This window comes from Nicotiana sylvestris, chromosome 9 (genome assembly GCF_000393655.2).
Source record: "Nicotiana sylvestris chromosome 9, ASM39365v2, whole genome shotgun sequence".
NCBI classification, from domain to species: Eukaryota; Viridiplantae; Streptophyta; class Magnoliopsida; order Solanales; family Solanaceae; genus Nicotiana; species Nicotiana sylvestris.
Genome location: NC_091065.1, coordinates 152817695 through 152824946, shown reverse-complemented (window position 1 = coordinate 152824946; position 7252 = coordinate 152817695).

The window sequence follows — 7252 nt, the reverse complement described above, 5'->3', positions numbered from 1 at the left end:
ATGATTTCATTTGGGCTGACCAACTCCCCAACAATATTTATGCATTTGATGAATAGTGTATTCCAGCCATATCTTGATTCTTTCATCATTGTATTTATTGACGACATCTTGGTGTATTCCCGCAGCAGGGAGGATCCTGAGCAGAATTGGAGTATCCTGCTCCTGACATTGAGGGAGAAGAAGTTATATGCAAAATTCTCAAAGTATGAGTTTTGGCTTGATTTGGTGGCATTTTTGGTCCATGTGGTGTCTAGCAAGGGGATTAAGGTAGATCCAAAGAAGATCGAAGCAGTTCAGAGTTGTCCCAAACCATCTTCAGCTATAGAGATCCGGAGTTTTCTTGGTTTTGCTGGGTATTATCGCCGTTTTAAGAGGGTTTCTCATCCATTGCTACACCTTTGACTTGATTGACCTAGAAGGGTGCTCTATTCTGGTGATCCGACGAGTGTGAAGAGAGCTTTGAGAAGCTCATGAACAACTTCAGATCTAGTTTTTCCTTTAGCATTGGGTTCCTATAAGTGTATTCTGACGCTTCACGGATTGGTATTAGATGTGCCTTGATACAAGAGGGTAGGGTGATTGCTTATGCTTCGCGCTAGTTGAAGCCCCAAGAGAGAACCACCCCTTTCATGATCTAGAGTTAACAACCATTATTCACGCATTAAAGGTTTGGAGGCACTACCTCTATGGCATGTCTTGTGAAATATTCACAGATCGTCGGAGTCTACAACACTTGTTTAAGGAAAAAGATCTGAACTTGAGGCACCAGAGGTGGTTAGGGCTGTTAAAAGACTATGATATCACCATTCTATACCATCCAGAAAAGGCCAATGTGGTGGTTGATGCCTTGAGTAGGAAGGCTGAGAGTATGGGTAGCCTTGCATATTTTCCAGTTGGAGAGAGACCCTTTGTATTGGATGTTCAGGCTTTGGCCAATCGCCTTATGAGGTTGGATGTTTCAGAGCCTAGTTGGGTTCTTGGTTGAGTGATTTCTCAATCTTCTTTGTATGAGCGCATCAAAGCGCATTCGTATGATGACCCCGACTTACTTGTTCATACTAACATGGTGCAGCACAGCGATGCCAAGGAGGCTTCTATCGGAGATGATGGGGTGGTGAGGATACATGGCTAAATATGTGAGCCTAATGTGGATAGGTTGGGTGAGTTGATCCTTGAGGAGGCCTACAGTTTGCGGTACTCCATTCATCCGAGTGCTACTAAGATGCATCAGTATTTGAGACAATACTATTGGTGGAGAACAATGAAGAAAGATATAGTGGAGTATGTGGCTTGGTGCTTAAACTATCAGCAAATGAAATACGAGCATCAGAGGCTGGGTGGTTTGCTTCACAAATTTGAGATTCCTGAGTGGAAATGGAAGCATATTACAATGGATTTCGTTGTTGGTCTCCCGCAGACTTTGAAGAAATTTGACGCAGTATAGGTTGTTTTGGATAGGCTAACCAAGTTGCACATTTTATTTCAGTGGTGACTACCTATTATTCAGAGCAGCTGGCTTAGATCTATATCCGTGAGATTGTTCGCCTTCATGGTATGCTAGTGTCTATTATCTCCGATCGAGGCATACTATTCACATCACATTTCTGAAGAGCTTTGTAGCGTGAGTTAGGAACACGGGTTGAGTTGAGTACAACGTTTCACCCCTAGATGCATGGGAAGTCCGAGCCCACCATTCAGGTCTTGGAGGATATGCTTCGTGCCTATGTTATGAATTTTAGGGGGTTCTTGGGATCAGTTTCTACCGCTTGAAGAGTTCACCTACAACAATAGCTACCAATTGAGTATTGAGATGGCTCCTTATGAGGCCCTATATGAGAGACGGTGTCGTTCTCTAGTTGGTTGGTTTGAGCCGAGTGAGTAGAAGTTGTTGGCCACTAATTTGGTTTAGGATGCCTTGGAGAAAGTCAAGTTGATTCAGGATCGACGTCATATATCACAATCTAGGCAGAAGAGTTATGCTGATCGGAAGGCTCGTGATATAGCCTATATGGTGGGAGAAAGGGTTTTGCTTTGTGTTTCACCCATGAAGGGTGTGATGAGCTTCGGCCTTCCAGAATCGCGATGTAAACTTCGTACCCCAGTCAGAGATGATGTATACCGACACGCCATGAAGTCGGACAATCTTCTCGAATATAGACGTGAGCCAACTGCTCTGAAGAATAAGTAGTCACCACTAGAATAAATGAGCCAACTTGGTCAACCTATCCACAATCACCCATACTGCATCAAACTTCTTCTAAGTCAATGGAAGCTCAACAACAAAATCCATGGTAACTCGCTCCCATTTTCACTCGGGAATCTCAAGCCTCTGAAGTAACCCACCTGGCCGCTGATGCTCATACTTCACCTGCTGACAATTTAGGTACAAAGCTACATACTCCATGATATCTTTCTTCATCCTCCTCCACCGATAGTGCTGCCTTAAGTCTTGATACATCTTGGCGGTGCCTGGTTGAATGGAGTACTACGAACAATGGGCCTCTTTAAGAATCAACTCACGTAAACCAACCACATTTGTCACACATAGCCAGCCATGCATCCGCAACACACCGTCATCCCCAATAATATCCTCCTTGGCATCGCCGTGCTGAACCATGTTCTTGAGGACAAGTAAATGAGGGTCATCATACTGACGCTCTATCTGATATGATCATATAGAGAAGACGGAGAAACCACACAACCCAAAACTCGACTCAGCTCCAAAACATCCAATCTAACAAACTGGTTGGCCAAGGCCTGAACATCTAATGCTAATATCTTCTCCGCTGCTAGTAGGTATGCTAAACTGCCCAAGCTCTCCGTCTTACGCCTCAAGGCATCGGCCACCACATTGGCCTTCTTGGGATGATACAGAATGGTGATATCATAGTCCTTAAACAACTTTAACCATCTCCACTGCTACAAGTTAATATCCTTATGTTTGAACAGATGCTATAGACTCTGGTGGTCGGTATAGACCTCAAAGGGGACACTGTACAAGTAGTGCCGCCAAATCTTCAATGAATGAAAAATAGCTTCTAATTCCAGGTATTAGAAAGGATAATTCTTCTCATGCACCTTCAGTTGTCTATGTCATGCCCCGAACGTAGGGGGCGAGACCGGCACCCGGTGCCTTACCTATCCTTGCGTACCAACTTGCGACTAAGGGACTTTGAACATATAATGACATACTTTGGCTATGAGCCACATTGTACGACAAGTTGCGAAGCAAAATATAAAACTGAATGAAAACTAACACTGGCTAAATATAAATATAAAGCTGGGCCGGCAAGGCCGTCATAACTACTACAGGTGACAACCAACAAAATATACATACAAGACTTACAAGCCCAACATAATGCACTAACTGACAGGATATGCTTACAAGCCTCTACTGATGGATGTACTGTGATCGAAACAGGGTCCAGACCTACCCATAACCTATGTACATATATAAACAAGACGTACACAAAACTTCTAGACCCGACAACTCCGAAGGACGTCTAGCTTACTGATAAAGCTGAATTCGGGCAACACCTATTGAGGAGGTCTACCCGTCTGTCTGTCTGAACCTGCACGCATGAAATGTAGCATCCCTAGAAAAAGGACGTCAGTACGAAATAATGTACCGAGTATGCAAGAAAATAAAATAACTAAAAATTGAAACTGAACTGATAATACAATAACTAAAGTAACTAGGAGTCAAAGATAATCTGAAGATATGCTTACCTACTGATACTGACTCAACTCTCTCAATATAATAAGTAAAATAGTTGTCCGGCCTTATATATATATATATATATATATATATATATATATATATATATATATATATATATATATATATATATATATATATATAAAACTGCTCTGCTATAGTAGGCTCGCTCATAGGCGCTCGGCCATACTAGGCTCCGTATCTCGGCCAACTGGGCTCGCTTATAAGTGCTCGGCCACAGTAGGCTCGGTATATAACTTACCATCTGATCAGAGTTTGCCCAATAGGTCCTGCCCACCGATTATAGCTCAATGGTGGTGAATATATATATATATTTATAGAACCTCTTCTATCTTGACTGGAAGGAGACAATACTCAATTGAATATAAAGTCCCAATAACGGAAAATATTGTAACTTATGAGACTAGGATAATGTATATAAATTTGGGAGTATGAACTTCTCTTTATGCCTCGTTATCAAGCACATGTAATAACGAGATCATGCTAAGATGGAGGAAGAGTATAGCCTTATCATACCTGGAATAAAAAAAAATCCGTATGATATTCTTGGGAAAGGTTGCACCGTACTCCCTTAGAATCACAAAATCTTACATTGCTTAAGATGCTATGAAATCAAGTGCTCCATCGTGGGTTATTTTGGTGTTGTAGTAGGAAAATGTTATGAATTCTCTTCATACATTCATAACGTCTGTTTGTAATGTTTGTAATAGAAGAACATTATAAGATTAATTACTTGAACATCTAAAGGCCAACTGAAGCCAAAATGCAAATCTTCTAAGTATGTCTTTACATGTAGAAGAATGTAGTGTCTTGTGTTTAACACTTTATTTTGCCACCTTTCAACTAGATTTATGAGTCACTTAATTTGTTGAGGTGGGGGTGGGGGTGGGGCTACCACGTAGTGGAATTAATCCTTATCTACTAATTCCTAATTAATTAGGTAATAATCCACTATCCAATAATTAACCATATTATCCACATAATTAAAAATTATCTCAACTTACTTAAAATACTACTCACTTTTAACATAACTTGTACACATTACTATCATGGTCATGTAATACCTTATATGGCACTAGTCCATAAATACTTGGTATTATGGCTCATACCGTATTTTATCCCAAATCAATAACCTTCGACGAAACTCATTTTCTTTGATTCGTTTATACTTTATCTTTCATGGCACTTACTTATTGCTTGTTATAAATAGCATTAATGCTTATAATCTCAAGAAAATCTCACCCCCGAGTCTACGCCAATTAACTGAAGACAAAACTTTAACGTATAAAAATAAGAGCTTACCTGATGACCTACTGGACTGAATCGAGCTGTGCTGAGGTATCCCACCTCGAGCCATATCTTCAATTTGAAATAGATTGGGGTATTTAGACTTCATTTCTTCCTTCGCTTCCCACATTATCTCTTCCACATTTTTGCTTCTCCATAAAACCCTCACGGAGGCTAACCCCTTATTTCGTATCTTACGGATTTGTCGGTCTAGGATGGCAACTGGAATTTCCTCGTATGACAAGTCCTCTATAATCTGTACATCATTTGTGGGCACTGCTCGGGTAGGATCGCCAATGCACTTCCGTAACATAGATACGTGAAAAAACGGATGGATAGACTCTAATTCCGAGGGCAATTCTAACTCATAAGCTACTTGACCCACTCTTCGAATGATCCTATAAGACCCAATATACCATAGGCTAAGCTTGTCTTTCTTGCCAAACCTCATCACGCGCTTCATAGGTGACACCTTTAAGAATACCCAGTCATTAACCTCAAACTCTAAGTCTCGTTGCTGCATATCAAAATATGACTTCTAACGACTCTAGGTTGTCAACAGTCGCTCCCGGATATTCTTTACTTTCTCTACGGCCTGCTGAACCAGGTCTGGCCCATGTAACCTAGATTATCCAACATCAAACCACCCTATAAGGGATTTTCACTTACGCCCATACAAAGCCTCATACGGAGCCATCTGGATACTGGAGTGATAACTGTTATTATATGCAAACTCGATAAGAGGTAAATGTTCCTCCCAACTTCTTTCAAAATCCAACACTCATGCTCATAACATATCCTCCAGTGTCTGAATTCTACGCTCGGCTTGTCCACCAGTCTGTGGATGAAAAGCTATGGTAAGATTCACCTGAGTCCCTAGACCTCTCTGAAATGACCTCTAGAAATGTGCTGTAAAATGGGCCCCACAGTCAGATATAATAAATACTGGTACTCCCTGTAGCCGCACTATCTTCTTAATATATAACTTTGAATAATCTTCTGATGTATATGTAGATCTAACCGGTAGGACATGAGCTGATTTTGTGAGCGTATCGACTATCACCCATATAGTATCAAATTTACGATGAGAACAAGGTAAACCCGTGACAAAGTCCATGTTTATCGCTCCTATTTCCACATCAGGATCTCTATAGTCTGCCCTCCGGACTTCTGGTGCTCTACCTTCACCTGCTGGAAACTAGGACACTAAACGACAAACTCAGCAATGTTCTTCTTCATATTACCTACCCATTCAAGGACTGGCTCACCCGGAATATGAAATCTAGCTGTATTTGCTCGACAATCAACTATGGCATAGCAAACTCGCAACCAGTCCATGCCCATGATAGCATCAAAATCAAACATCTCTAGCTTAACTAGGTCGGTTGAGGTCTAACGACCACAAACGGACACCGTACAACCTCGGTAAACCCGTCTAGCAATAATCAATTCTCCAACTAGTGTAGATACTGCAAAAAGTATCACTTAGTATTTCAGTAACTATATGAAACTTCCCTACGACAAATGGGGTAATACACGATAAACTAGATCCTGGATCTATCAAGGCATAAGCATCATGAGAGCAAATAGTCAACATACCTGTCACAACGTCTGGTGAAGACTCCAGGTCCTGTCGACCCACTAAAGCATAACTACGATTCTGGTTACCACCTTAACTGAAACGTCTACCATTGCCTCGACCTCTACCAGCCGAAGACTGAGACTCGCGCCCTGAAGGATGCATAGAGTTAAATGACCCTGTTGCTGAATTTACAGGTTGTGCCATACCCCAGAATCTCTATTTGGGCAATCTCGCATCTTATGCCCCGGACGTCTATATGTATTAGAAGCATTGAAATCAGCTCGATATTGGCCCAAGTGTCCTCTACCACAGATGTCACACCGCGGCAGAAATGACCATGTCTGCCCTGAACCTCGCTTTCGCTACAAACCCAATGCCCGTGAGCTCTCACCTGGTCTTGACCGAGTATAGCGGTCATACATGTAACCCTGTAACTGAGGTGGCGGAGGCCTAGGTGGACGTTCAAAGTATTGGGGCCTATAACTACTCTAAGACTACTCGTGAGACCTTGCAAATCTCATCTTCTTATGCTGTTCTGACTCAATACTCTCTACCCTGCTACCGACGCCTACCCCTTTCTATATTTTGGGTGAATAGCTGAATCCTGAAGATATCTATACTATCGAGCAATGCAGCAGTGGCAC